Here is a 12,924-nt window from a genome sequence, read left to right as displayed (position 1 = left end):
CACACAATGTTTTGGCCTCGATTACTTTCTGTGGTAGCGAATTCCACACATTCAGCGCCCTCTGGGTGAAGAAATTTCTCCTCATCTCAGTTCCAGAAGGTTTACCCCTTATCATCAAACTATGTGCCCCAGTTCTGGACTCCCCCACCATTGAGAACATTCTTTCTGAATCTACCCTAACTCTGTTAGAATTTTATAATTTTGTTGAGAACTCCTCTTCTGAACTCCAGTGAATACAATGCTAAATGATTTAGTCTGTCCCCATATGACAGATCTGCCATCACAGGAATCAGCTTGGTAAACCTTCGCTGTACTCCCTCTATAGCAAGGACTTCTGTTCTCAGATAAGGACACCAAAACGGCACATAATACTCCAGATGTGGCCTCACCAATGGGCTATACAATTGCAGCAAAACATCTCTATCCCTATACTCAAATCCTCTTGTTATGAAGGCCAACTGCCTGCTGTCCCTGCACACTTACTTTCAGCGACTGATACATGAGGACACCAAAGATTGCTGAATATCCACCTCCCTCAATGTATACCCATTCAAATAATAATCTGCCTTCCTATTATTGCTACCGAAGTAGATGACCTCACATTTATCCAGATTATACTCCATCTGCCATGCAGATGCCTACACATTCAGCCTGTCCAAATCATACTGATTCATCTATGCTCCCTTTTGTTATGGTTCAGGTCAGAAACTCCTAAGTGTTTTATGAAGCCCGCCTGGATAATAAATTTTGCATCTTGAATTTGGCAAGGATAAGCATGAGATGTTTCACTTCAGGTATGATTCAAATGGCCCACTAGGGAGCTTTTGTCAAACAAGATTTTTTTAAGAATATAGTTAATATGTATAGTAAGGAAATTAGCAAGAACTTTAATCAATAACAAACAAGAAAGAAAACGACTATAATGTATAACCCTTAATGAATATATCTAAGATGTTCCAATTAAAACCAAAACCTTCCATTGTCAAAACCCTTCAAACAACTTCAATACAGCAAAGAGTAATGCTCACGTGCTATTGGAAACTTGGTTGAAGCTTGCAATTCTCTGGATTCACACAGCACAGTTTGAAGACAAAACAGCTTTTCAGAACCTCAGGGAGAGACTCTTTGTTCAAGCCACTAACTGCAGAATCTTTACTGCAGGAAGGCAAGACCTTATTTTCAGATAACCAGCAGAATTTCCAAAACAAACAGTGAGAGAGAAAACACTTCTCTCCAGCTAGCTGACCCTTTTAAAAATTAAACTGTTGCTCAGAACTGAAAACAAAGAAACTTCTGTTACCTAACTGCCAGCCTCCTAATGATGCAAAGTTATAAAAAAATCCCAAGTAAAAACAAACAACTCCCATCCAAGACACTTAAGGAGCAATAAAAAGATATCCAGTAGTCTGCCTGGCAACAATAATGACATCAGCTGAGGCTGTGAGCTGCAGAAATCATGATTTTAAAAAATCTTTTTTCAGGTACACTATAAAACCATAAGACATAGGAGCAGAATTAGGCCACTCAGCCCATCGAGTCTGCTCTGCCATTCAATCATGGCTGATATTTTTTTCATCCCTATTCTCCTGATCCCCTTTTAATCCAGAACCTACCCATCTCTGTCTTAAAGACAGTGACCTGGCTTCCACAGCCTTCTGTGGCAAAGAATTCCACAGATTCGCCATCCTCCAGCTGAAGAGATTCCTTCTTATCTCTGTTTTAAAGGATAATCCCTTTAGCCCGGGATTGTGCCCTCTGGTTCTAGTTTTTCCGACTAGTGGAAACATCCTCACCACATTCACACTATCTGGGCCTCGCAGTATCCTGTAAGTTTTAACAAGATCCTTCCTCATCCTTCTAAACTCCTACAAGTACAGACCCAGAGTCCTCAAATATTCCTCATACAACAAACTAATGTCACACTTTGCTGACCTGATTTTTCCAGTCTATATGTAGATTAAAATCCCCCATGATTATCACCATAGCTTTCTGACAAACTCCCATTGTTTCATCTTTAACTCCCTTGGCCTATTGTGTGAGTACTGTTCGAGGTCCATCACACCAACAAGTGACCTCTTTATCGTTTCTTTAAGTTTAAAGTTTATTTATTAGTGTCACAAGTAGGCTTTCATTAACACTGCAATGAAGTGGAGTTCTCCCAGGGAGAATGTGCAAACTCCGTATAAACAGTGACCCAAGCTGGGAATCGAACCCGGGTCCCTGGCTGTGTAAGGTGGCAGTACTAACCACTGTGCCACCATGCCACCCATTGCCATTCTCACCTCCACCCAAACCACTTCTGCATCTTGATTTCCTGAACTTAAAGGTTCTTGAACTTTATTGTACTCATGTCAATTTTAATTAACAGAGCCACCTCTCCACCTTTTCCTAACTCTCTCGCTCCTGCTACGTATGTTGTTATATTGTTGTTGCAAGAGATATTTGTTATATTAGCTTTTAATTTAAACACCTTCCAAGCATTCCAGTTTAATGACATAAACAAAGACAGGAATTCAATTATTTCTTTATTTAACACTTCTAGTACCAACTCAAACATAAACAGTTGTAACTCTTTAACTCTTTATTGATCCTTAACGCTAACTGAATATCAACTCTGAACTGAACTTTAACTCTTAATCGCATATTAATTTTAACTGAATACCAACTTTAGCTATTTAACTGAAAATAGATACTACCAAGTTTAGGAAAACATTGGGCAAGAAATATCCTTGATGTAGAATCTATCTTCTTCTTCTCTGAAGCATCCTTCAGGGTGCAGATCTTCTTGCAATAGCTGATCTCTTTGTGTTGTTGCTGGCAAAGACTCACATGTCTTTTTAACCACAATTCTCCACTCACTTCCGGAAGATTCCCTGTCATCCAGGAACCAATCACATGGCTCGAACATCCAATGCAGTTACTTGTGAATTATGTCATTGCACTTAGTTCAAACCGCATACTCCACATAGAGCATTCATAAAATTAGAGATGCAATGTCCGGGTCAGTGTAAACAACTTCCCCTGTCTGATCAACACAGGAAGCTTCAGATCACAGCTGCCAGACCAGAGCAATTTTATGAAGTGCATCTGGTTTTAATCTATAAATTGACCAAAAATCCCAGCATGCTTAACTCCACAGCCAGAAAAGCCATTTTAATGCCACTATTGCCATTATTGTTGTTAGGTCACTGTTGTAGCTGTTCGTTCTCCTTCCACACATTGTAGCCCCCGATACGCCTGAATGTGTTATGCTGAATTATGGGATCCAGTGTTTGAAGGGACAACTATTGTGGAACAGTCACAGCCCTGAGTCAGCCAGCTGTGAGTTTGATTGTAATACATTGCCACAAATCCTGTATGGGATGATTTCCCCCCTATTTATTTATCAATGTGCAGGGTTCTAACATGTTCAGGGAAACATTAAAAAGAGGGATTGAGAAAAATTAACTTTTCAAATGTGTGCCAAATTTTGTTTTAGCCAATTGCTTTGACCATCTTCTTATACATATGCACATGCACACACACATATGCACATGCACACACTGACAGTGCCAAGATGTATGTGTCTTTTGCAGCTTTATGGAGTCCGTGTTCCATGTGTATGTAACTTGCCCTCAGCTACACCCTCTTTATAGTTTTCTGAAAAGCCTGTTATTTTGTTTTGGTTGCACTGCAACTCCAGGCTCCTGATCGTCGAGCGCCCAGTGCAGACAGTGGGGGGGACTGGGGACAGAGGGAGAGTTCCTTGTGGGCTTGCCCCTGGGCCTGAAGGGCCTAATGGCCAAACCGGCCATTAATGGGTCTGGGCAGCTGGTGGTCAAAGGGGTCGTCCTACCAGATTATCTGCTCATCCTCTGCGGCTGTGTTTGCTGTCGGATATCCCTGGAAAGGGGGCATGTGGTCTCTGCCAGTGCCATCGAGGACATCTATATACCCAGTGGTACAGTGGTTAGCATTGCTGCTTCACAACGTCAGGGACCCAGGTTCAATTCTTTTTGAAATGTGGTCATTGCTTTAAACTTGTAATAAGGGTTAGGGTTAGACTAATGTAGATCAACAACATTCTCCATTGCCAGACAGAGTGGAACTAGTACAGCTGAGACAGTAATGGTCAGTTGTGACCTAAAATGGGGCCTGATCTTTCGAGTCTGTTATGGTCCAAATGGCGCCATTGATTTACGTGCAGTACACATAGAAATCATCGAATGCCTACAGTACAGGAGGATGCCATTCAGCCCATCAAGCCTGCACCAACATCAATCCCACTCAGATCCTATCCCCGTAACCCCCATGTATTTACCCTCCTAATCCCCCTGACATTAAGGGTCAATTTAGCATGGTCAATCAACCTAACCCACGCATCTTTGGACTGTGGGAGGAAACCCACATAGACACGGGGAGAATGTGCAAACTCCACACAGACAGTGACCTAAGGCCAGAATTGAACCTGGGTCCCTGGAGCTTGAGGCAGCAGTGCTAACCTTTGTGCCACTGTGTCGCCCAAAGATGAGGTTGTGAGTTCTAGGGAAACCAAGGCTAGCTCTCTGAAGTGGGGTTTTACAACAATAGTCATCATTAGAATTTTAATTTCAGATTTTTACTGAATTCTAATTTCACCATTTGCCATGATGGGATTCGAACCCGGATCTCTGGGGCATTACCCTGGGTCACTGGATTACTAGTCCAGTGACAATACCACTAGGCCAGCGTTCCCCGGTCAATGGGCAGCAATGATCATAGAGAATGATCGAGGACAGTTCTCATTGTGAGTAACTACAGCCATCATCACCTCTCTCCCAATGGACTGGATTCAAGAACAATTTTACCCAGTCTTGATCAGTGGATGACCCAAAATGAGACATGTTGTTTTCACGTGGAAGCAGTTAATGTCACTGTAAACCTTACTGATCACACTGAAACTGGAAAAGGTTTAATGGAGAAATCAGTGGACAAAAAGCAGAAGAAGAAATGAATTAAAAGTTTAAGCATATTTATTAGTGTCAAAAGTAGGTTTAAATTAACACTGCCATGAGCTTACTGTGAAAAATCCCCTAGTCGCCACAATCAGTATCTGTTCAGGTACACAGAGAGAATTTAGCATAGCCAATGCACCTAGCCAGCATGTCTGTCAAACTTTGGGAGAAAACACACACAAATATGGGGAGAATGTGCAGACTCTGCACAGACATTAACACAAGCCAGGAGTGGAACCCGGATCTCTGGCGCTGAGAGGCAGCAGTGCTAATCACTGTGCCACCGTGAAGACCCAGCAGTAATCCACAGAACGGGCGGATAATTGAGAATGAGAAAGGGAAATTTAAATGTGCACAGAAATAGAAATAGCAGCAAGGAGATGAGAGTCAGAGCAATTGGCAGGAGGAAATAGAGAACAGCAGAAAGATCTGAATGTATAATGCAGAGAAATAGAGAGAGGCAAAGAGATCAGATGGAGGTTCATCGAAAACTAGAATCGCAGAGCCAGCCACAGAAGGACAGAGAGAGAGGGGAGCAAAAGTAGAAAAGCAATCGTGTCTGCAGTTGAGAAGTGAAGTGAAATGGGTCGAGCGACAGAGAAGGTGACATTGAGAAATGGGGGCAAGAAGGACAGAACTTGAGAGCAAATCTTTTGCGGAAAGGGAGGAAACCAGCAGACAGAAAGCAGCAGACACGGAGTAAAACAGAGAATTGATAAGATGGCCTTGGGGTATTGTCACTAGATTATTAATCCAGAAATTCAGCTGGGGCACCAGGTTTGAATCCAGCCACGGCAGATGGTGGTATTTGAATTCAATAATAAATATCTGGAGTTAAGAATCTAATGATGACCATGAAACCATTGTTAAGTGTCAGGAAAAACCCATCTAGTTCACTAATGTCCTTGAGGGAAGGAAATCTGCTGTCCTTACCTACATGTAATTCCAGAGCCACAACAATGTGGTTGACTCTCAACTGCTCTCCAAGGGCAACTTGGGATGGGCAATAAATGCTGGCCCAGCCAGCGACACCCATGTCCCACAAATGAATGAAAAATTGAGAGAAATAGATTGGGATGTGGATTTGCAATGATTTGATTTATTATTGGATTTGGATTTATTAAAATCGTTTGTATCAGTATCCAGTGAAAAGTATTGTTTCTTGCATGCTATACTGACAAAGCATACCAATCACAGAGAAAGAAAGGAAAGAGTGCACAATGTAGTGATACAGTCATAACAGTAGATCTATTCAAAAGTCTGATAGCAGCAGGGAAAAAACTGTTTTTGAGTTGGTTGATATGTGACCTCAGATTTCTGTGTCTTTCTGGACAGGAGAAGGTGGAAGAGAGAATGACTGGGTGCGTGGGGTCCTTGATTATGCTGGCTGCTTTTCTGAGGCAGCCAGAAGTATAGACAGTGTCAATGGATGGGAGCTGGTTTGCGTGATGGACTGGGCTTCATTCACGACCCTTTGTAGTCTCTTGCGGTCTTGGGCAGAGCAGAAGCCATACCAAGTGGCAATACAACCAGGAAGAATGCTTTCTATGGTGCATCTGTAGAAGTTGGTGAGAGTTGTAGCTGACATACCAAATTTCCTCAGTGTCCTGAGAAGGCAAAGGAATTAAGAACATAAGAACATAAGGATTGGTGCACTTTCTTAATTATAGGGTCTGCATAGAGAGACAAGTTGCTGGTGATCTGGACACCTAAAAACTTGAAGCTCTCGGCCATTTCTACTTCATTCCCATTGATGTAGACAGGGATATGTTCTCCCTACACTTCCTGAGGTTCGTGACAATCTCCTTCATTTTGTTGACATTGAGGATAATTGTCATCGCACCAGTTCACCAGATTCTCTATATCCATGGATTGGGGATGGAGAATAAAATATATGGACATAGTGATAAACCAATGACAGAGGTAACATAGAAATACTTAGTGGGAACACAGCAGTGAGAGAAGAACAGCAGGAATCAATCAATGCATCAGTGAGAGAGAATTCTCCCAATGTTCTCCTTCAATCCCCAATAATTGCCATTGATTTTTAAAAAGGCTTTTCTTTGTGTATGAAATCACTAAAAACATTGACAACTGTTTCTATATGGATCTAATTGAGGTCAGTGACAGATAAAACAATTCTGGGTTGTTTACAGTTGTCCAATGCTTTCAAAGAACAATTCAGCACAGGAATAGGCCCTTCGGCCCACCGACCCTGCATTGATACATAATGCCTTTCTAAAGACCCCTATGCAGTCCGTATCCCTCTATTTCCTGCCTATTTACCTGTATCTGTGAAAGTGCCTCTTAAACATTTATTGTACCTGCTTCTACCACCTCCTCTGGCAGCGCATTCCAGGCACTGTGTAAAAAACGCACCTCCTTTAAACTTCCCCCTTTTACCTTAAAACTATGTCCCCTGGTAATTGACATTTCTACTCTGGGAAAAAGATTCCGACTATCCATTCTGTCCATGCCTCTCATAATTTTGTAAACTTCTATTAGTCGCACTCCCCCCACATCCCCCACTGCAACCTCAAGTGAAAGCAAACCAAGTTTGTCCAATCTCTCCTCATAGCTGTTACCCTCCAAACCAGGCAGCATCCTGGTAAACCTGAATAAAAGCAAATTACCACTGATGCTGGAATCTGAAACCGAAAGAGAACATGCTGGAAAATCTCAGCAGCGTCTGTAAGGAGAGTCAAGAGCTGACGTTTCGAGTCCACATGACCCTTTGGCAAAGCTTTCCCCCTTTGACAAAGGGACATCTGCATTGACAAAGGGTCATCTTGATTCGAAACATCAGCTCTTTTCTCTCCTTACAGATGCTGCCAGACCTGCTGAGATTTTCCAGCAATTTCTCTTTTGAATCCTGGAAATCCTTTAATGAACCCTCTCCAAAGCCTCCACATCCTCCTGGTGGTGTGGTGACCAGAACTGTATAGTGTTCCAAATGTGACTGAACTAAAGTCCTACACAATTGCAACATGACTTGGCCAATTTTTATATTCTATGCCCTGACCGATGAAGGCAAGCATGCCATACTCCTTTTTTTTAACAGCAACTATATATTATACAGCGTTCGCAACATGGTAAAATGACCCAAGGTGCTTCCGAGGACCTTGGCATTCAAGTAAATCGCTATCTCAGTAGGTATCTCGGCTGGCACGAGGCTAAACTGGTGAAAAACTGCAGTAGGCGACGGTGCAGAGGGACCTCGGGGTCCTTGTGCATGAGTCGCAAAAACCCAGCTTGCAGGTGCAGCAGGTGGTCAGGAAGGCGAATGGGATGCTGGCCTTCATAGCGAGGGGGATTGAATATAAAAGTAGGGAGGTCTTGCTGCGGCTGTATAGGGCATTGGTGAGGCCGCAGCTGGAGTACTGTGTGCAGTTTTGGGCGCCGTACTTACGCAAAGATATTTTGGCCTTGGAGGGAGTGCAGAGGAGGTTTACTAGGCTGATGCCAGAGTTGAGGGGGTTGAGCTATGAGGAGAGGCTGAATAAACTAGGCTTGTACTCGTTAGAGTTTAGAAGAATGAGGAGAGATCTCATTGAGACATATAAGATGATGAATGGGATGGATAGGATAGAGGTGGAGAGACTCTTCCTGCTCAGAAAGGACAGTAGGACTAGGGGGCACAGCCTCAAGATAAAGGGGGGGCAGTTTAGAATGGAGTTGAGGAAGAACTTCTTCACTCAAAGGGTGGTGAATCTCTGGAATTCTCTGCCCGTTGAAGTGGTGGAGGCTACCTCGCTAAATATTTTTAAGACGCGGGCTGATGGGTTTTTGTTAAGAGAGGGGATTAAAGGTTATGGGGAGAGGGCGGGAATGTGGAACTGAGCCACGACAGATTAGCCATGATCTTATTGAATGGCGGGGCGGGCTCGAAGGGCTAGATGGCCTACTCCTGCTCCTATTTCTTATGTTCTAAACCCATTATCAACTATCTGGTGGATTGAGGAGTGAGAGAGGTCAATAGATTTAAAAAGATAGTAACTAAATATAACATTTCCCAACAAAATACATATGAGGAGAGGAAGTTTCAGAAATAAGGTAACAGTTTATTCAGGAATACAAGAAAAAAGTACAGATTTATTTATACATTTCCATACAGTGAACATTTACAATTCAATACATATAATTACAAAATGCAATATGTCTGGCAAATATCTCCTTTAAATATTTACAAGGTAAAGTGACAAATATTTCAGTTCTCTTTTGGAAGCTGCACACAGTCACTGCAAACAAATTTTATTTTATTGAATTAATAATTAACCTATACTGTATTCACTTAAAGCTTTCATACATTTAAACAGGTAGGTGGAGGGAGGGTGGGGGGTGGTGGGGTTAGTGCTGCACTGAGACAGTGCAGGCACCAGGGGGCAGTCAATACCAGTACACTTCAATACATAGACCAGGTGTGTGAGGCGAGACTAGAGGAGTCCAGGTGAATGGAACTGGGCTCAGGCCGGTACCCAGTTACCTTGCGAATAAACCAAATGCAACTCCTGTTTGAAATTATGCTCAAGCTACAGTAAGAACCTGATCCCTTTCATCATTAGAACAGTGTTCAGGCACTGGACCCATTAAAACGTTGAAAAAAAGCACTTTTAATAAATTAAATTATGGTGAGCGAGTCAGAGAAAGAGTTAATTATGAAGGGTTTTTATATTATCATAGGTTTCACTATAAAAGGGGGTTTCATTGTAAAATGGCAGCGCACTGTGGTCCTTTTCGAAAAAACTTTTATTTAGTCCCTGTTGTGCAGTATTGAACTTTGGATATCCAGATGTGCCGACAAACAGCCCCTGGCCTGTATAGTATCAGTGTGGCTGGAATGGCCTCAGCAAGGCTCAAAGGGTTGGCCCCTTGGAGTATGAGCTCCCTGATTGAGGTAGTGATTGCCTGTCCAATCAGAGAGTTCATACTCCAAGAACCCCACCTCAAAGGCCTCTCTGGATCATAACTGACCTTTCGGAATTAAGCAGAGAAAAGTTAGACCTTGTTCCCCCACACCTGATCACTTAGGGTTTGGTTGCAGGGGGAGAGTTGTGGGGGGGGTTGGGGGGGAAGAGTTGTTGGGGGGGGTAGGGGGCGGGGGATGGTTGGCAACTGAAAAATGAGTAAAATAGACTCCAGACCACAGTGTCTCAGGTGGACATCGCTGACTGGGCCAGCATTTATTGCTCATTTCTAAGAGCCTTTGACCTGAGTGGCTTGCTAGGTCATTTCAGAGGACAGTTAAGAGTCAATGACATTGCTGCGGGTCTGGACTCACGTGTAGGCCTGACTGGATAAGGACGGCAGATTTCCTTCCCTAAAGGGAACGTTGATGAACCAGATGGGTTTTTAACAAGAATCGACAACGATTTCATGATCATCAGTAGGTTTCGAATTCCAGATTTTTATTGAATTCCAATTTCAATATCTGACATAGTGAGATTCTTCTCTAAGTGAGTGGTCTGGCAGATGGAGTACAGTGTTGGTAAATGTGGGATTACCCATTTTGGTAGGAATAACAGCAAAATGACTATTATTTAAATGGTAAAAAATTGCAGCATGCTGCTGTGCAGAGGGACCTGGGTGTCCTTGTGCAAGAATCTCAAGGAGTTGGTTTGCAGGTGCAGCAGGTAATTAAGAAGGCAAATAGAATTTTGTCCTTCTTTGCTAGAGAGATGGAGTTTAAAAACAGCGAGGTTATGTTACAGCTGTATAAGGTGCTGGTGAGGCCACACCTGGAGTACTGTGTACAGTTTTGGTCTCCTTACTTAAGAAAGGATATACTGGCACTGGAGGGGGTGCAGGGGAGATTCACTAGGTTGATTCCGGAGTTGAGAGGGTTGGCTTATGAGGAGAGACTAAGTAGACTGGGGCTATACTCATTGGAATTTAGAAGAATGAGGGGAGATCTTATAGACACATAAGATTATGAAGGAAATAAATAAGATAGGAGCAGGGAGGTTGTTTCCACTGACAGGTGAATCTAGAACTAGGGAGCATGGCCTCAAAATAAGGGAAAGCAGATTTAGGACTGAGTTGAGGAATGTCTTCACACAAAGGGTTGTAAATCTGTGGAATTCCCTGCCCAGTGAAGCAGTTGAGGCTACCTCATTGAATGGTTTTAGGGCAAGGATAGAAAATTTTTGAACAGTAAAGGAATTAAGAGTTATGGTGAGCGGGCGGGTAAGTAGAGCTGAGTCATCAAAAAGATCAGCCATGATCTTACTGAATGGCGGAACAGGTTTGAGGGGCCAGATGGCCTACTCCTACTCTTAGTTCTTATGTACTTACTCCAACTCTGAGCCCCAGAGAATTCCCAGACCTCTTCTTTAAAATGTCATCTGGAAACGGTAACTCTGTCCTCTCTCCATAGACTTTGCAAGAGCAGCATTTTCTCTTTTTAATTCCCCAGAGCATTACCCTGGGTTACTGGATTACTAGTGCAATGACTAGTACAGACTATGCAAAGACTTGCACGGTCAAATAGTTTCTACAACACTCCAAAACTGAGCAATACAAGGCCAGAAAAAGTGGAATGGGGGGGAGGGGAGATTTAAAGGGTTAATTGATGGGGATGGTGAAATGGGAAAAGGCAAAGTGGTTCGAGTGCTCAAAGAATGAAAGAATAGATATAAAGTGAAACTCAGGAACAGGAGATTATTTGCACAGGGAGATCTGTGGAATGTACCAGCAGAGTTAGTGATTGAAACATAGAATGCCTACAGTGCAGAAGGTGGCCATTCAGCCCAACAAGGATGCACCAACTCAACATCTTACCCAGGTCCAAGCACCGCCCGCCCGCCTGATTCCCATAACCCCTAATCCACCTTACACAACTTGAGACACCCAGGGGCAATTCAGAAAGGCCAATCCACCTAACCTGCACATCTTTGGACACTAAGTGGCAACTTAGCATGGTCAATCCACTTAACCTGCACATCTGTGGACATTAAGGGGCAATTTACCATGGCCAATCCACCTAAGCTGCACATCTTTGGATGCGAAGAGGCAATTTAGCATGGCCAATCCACCTAACCTGCACATCTTTGGACATTAATGGGCAATTTAGCATAGCCAATCCACCTAACCTGCACATCTTTAGACACTAAGGGGCAATTTAGCATGGTCAATCCTCCTAACCTGCACATCTTTGGACACTAAGGGACAATTTAGCATGGCCAATCCACCTAAGTGCACATCTTTGGACACTAAGGGACAATTTAGCATGGCCAATCTACCTAACCTACACATCTTTGGATGCTAAGGGGCAATTTAGCATGACCAATCTACCTAAGCTGCACATCTTTGGATGCTAAGGGGCAATTTAGCATGGCCAATCCACCTAACCTGCACATCGTTGGACATTAATGGGCAATTTAGCATAGCCAATCCACCTAACCTGCACATCTTTAGACACTAAGGGGCAATTTAGCATGGTCAATCCTCCTAACCTGCACATCTTTGGACACTAAGGGGCAGTTTAGCATCGCCAATCCATCTTTGGAGTGTGAGAGGAAACCCACGCAGACACGGGTAGAATATGCAAATTCCACACAAGCAGTGTGGAATTGAACCTGGGTTGCTGGCGCTGTGAGGCAGCAGTGCTAACCCACTGTACCACTGTTCTGCCTCATAAATAATGAATTGTTAAGATAAGGAGTTCAGAGAAAAAGAACAAAGGGATTGGGGAACAGGTCAGGCACATTGCAATTGGAGTTACAACTCGTTGAAGAGTGGTCCCTATGAGGGGCAGTGGGGGGTTAAACAGTCGACAGAGATCGAACATTCAGTTTCTGCTTTGTAATCTCAGTGTAAGACGGTGAACACAGTGCTCCCAGGAGCAGGGGACGAGGCTAAGCTTGATGGGTTGGGGGGGAGGAACCATATCCAACAGGTATGGAGCTGCCACTGTGTAGCTCGCTCCCAGTCTTGTGGTTCTGCTTCTCATGCT

Source organism: Carcharhinus amblyrhynchos, chromosome 25, assembly GCF_965287045.1.
Source record: "Carcharhinus amblyrhynchos chromosome 25, sCarAmb.v2.hapA, whole genome shotgun sequence".
NCBI lineage: Eukaryota > Metazoa > Chordata > Chondrichthyes > Carcharhiniformes > Carcharhinidae > Carcharhinus > Carcharhinus amblyrhynchos.
This window is presented reverse-complemented; position numbering follows the sequence as displayed.